The sequence below is a fragment of the Musa acuminata genome, unplaced genomic scaffold (genome assembly GCF_036884655.1).
Source record: "Musa acuminata AAA Group cultivar baxijiao unplaced genomic scaffold, Cavendish_Baxijiao_AAA HiC_scaffold_410, whole genome shotgun sequence".
In the NCBI taxonomy this organism is placed as follows: domain Eukaryota; kingdom Viridiplantae; phylum Streptophyta; class Magnoliopsida; order Zingiberales; family Musaceae; genus Musa; species Musa acuminata.
This window is the reverse complement of record NW_027020658.1, coordinates 45001-47500: the sequence shown is the minus strand read 5'-3', so window position 1 is coordinate 47500 and position 2500 is coordinate 45001.

The following is a 2500-nucleotide window of genomic DNA, read 5'->3' as shown; positions in this document are numbered from 1 at the left end:
CCATTTTTGGCTGCACGAGCGAGCGGCGAGCGGCGGACAGCGAGCGAAGCGAGAGGCAGCACCGTCCCTGCTATACGAAAGCCCCATCCAGCCCTGTGCCACCCGGGGGGTTCCAGGGTGCTGAGATGGCTGACGTTTTGCTCCGCTCTCGACGGTCACCGCGCAATGCAAGAACAGGCCAAAAACTGGCCAAAACGGCCCAAAAACGGGCCAAAACTGGCCATTTTTGGCTGCACGAGCGAGCGGCGAGCGGCGGACAGCGAGCGAAGCGAGAGGCAGCACCGTCCCTGCTATACGAAAGCCCCATCCAGCCCTGTGCCACCCGGGGGGTTCCAGGGTGCTGAGATGGCTGACGTTTTGCTCCGCTCTCGACGGTCACCGCGCAATGCAAGAACAGGCCAAAAACTGGCCAAAACGGCCCAAAAACGGGCCAAAACTGGCCATTTTTGGCTGCACGAGCGAGCGGCGAGCGGCGGACAGCGAGCGAAGCGAGAGGCAGCACCGTCCCTGCTATACGAAAGCCCCATCCAGCCCTGTGCCACCCGGGGGGTTCCAGGGTGCTGAGATGGCTGACGTTTTGCTCCGCTCTCGACGGTCACCGCGCAATGCAAGAACAGGCCAAAAACTGGCCAAAACGGCCCAAAAACGGGCCAAAACTGGCCATTTTTGGCTGCGCGAGCGAGCGGCGAGCGGCGGACAGCGAGCGAAGCGAGAGGCAGCACCGTCCCTGCTATACGAAAGCCCCATCCAGCCCTGTGCCACCCGGGGGGTTCCAGGGTGCTGAGATGGCTGACGTTTTGCTCCGCTCTCGACGGTCACCGCGCAATGCAAGAACAGGCCAAAAACTGGCCAAAACGGCCCAAAAACGGGCCAAAACTGGCCATTTTTGGCTGCACGAGCGAGCGGCGAGCGGCGGACAGCGAGCGAAGCGAGAGGCAGCACCGTCCCTGCTATACGAAAGCCCCATCCAGCCCTGTGCCACCCGGGGGGTTCCAGGGTGCTGAGATGGCTGACGTTTTGCTCCGCTCTCGACGGTCACCGCGCAATGCAAGAACAGGCCAAAAACTGGCCAAAACGGCCCAAAAACGGGCCAAAACTGGCCATTTTTGGCTGCACGAGCGAGCGGCGAGCGGCGGACAGCGAGCGAAGCGAGAGGCAGCACCGTCCCTGCTATACGAAAGCCCCATCCAGCCCTGTGCCACCCGGGGGGTTCCAGGGTGCTGAGATGGCTGACGTTTTGCTCCGCTCTCGACGGTCACCGCGCAATGCAAGAACAGGCCAAAAACTGGCCAAAACGGCCCAAAAACGGGCCAAAACTGGCCATTTTTGGCTGCACGAGCGAGCGGCGAGCGGCGGACAGCGAGCGAAGCGAGAGGCAGCACCGTCCCTGCTATACGAAAGCCCCATCCAGCCCTGTGCCACCCGGGGGGTTCCAGGGTGCTGAGATGGCTGACGTTTTGCTCCGCTCTCGACGGTCACCGCGCAATGCAAGAACAGGCCAAAAACTGGCCAAAACGGCCCAAAAACGGGCCAAAACTGGCCATTTTTGGCTGCGCGAGCGAGCGGCGAGCGGCGGACAGCGAGCGAAGCGAGAGGCAGCACCGTCCCTGCTATACGAAAGCCCCATCCAGCCCTGTGCCACCCGGGGGGTTCCAGGGTGCTGAGATGGCTGACGTTTTGCTCCGCTCTCGACGGTCACCGCGCAATGCAAGAACAGGCCAAAAACTGGCCAAAACGGCCCAAAAACGGGCCAAAACTGGCCATTTTTGGCTGCACGAGCGAGCGGCGAGCGGCGGACAGCGAGCGAAGCGAGAGGCAGCACCGTCCCTGCTATACGAAAGCCCCATCCAGCCCTGTGCCACCCGGGGGGTTCCAGGGTGCTGAGATGGCTGACGTTTTGCTCCGCTCTCGACGGTCACCGCGCAATGCAAGAACAGGCCAAAAACTGGCCAAAACGGCCCAAAAACGGGCCAAAACTGGCCATTTTTGGCTGCACGAGCGAGCGGCGAGCGGCGGACAGCGAGCGAAGCGAGAGGCAGCACCGTCCCTGCTATACGAAAGCCCCATCCAGCCCTGTGCCACCCGGGGGGTTCCAGGGTGCTGAGATGGCTGACGTTTTGCTCCGCTCTCGACGGTCACCGCGCAATGCAAGAACAGGCCAAAAACTGGCCAAAACGGCCCAAAAACGGGCCAAAACTGGCCATTTTTGGCTGCACGAGCGAGCGGCGAGCGGCGGACAGCGAGCGAAGCGAGAGGCAGCACCGTCCCTGCTATACGAAAGCCCCATCCAGCCCTGTGCCACCCGGGGGGTTCCAGGGTGCTGAGATGGCTGACGTTTTGCTCCGCTCTCGACGGTCACCGCGCAATGCAAGAACAGGCCAAAAACTGGCCAAAACGGCCCAAAAACGGGCCAAAACTGGCCATTTTTGGCTGCACGAGCGAGCGGCGAGCGGCGGACAGCGAGCGAAGCGAGAGGCAGCACCGTCCCTGCTATACGAAA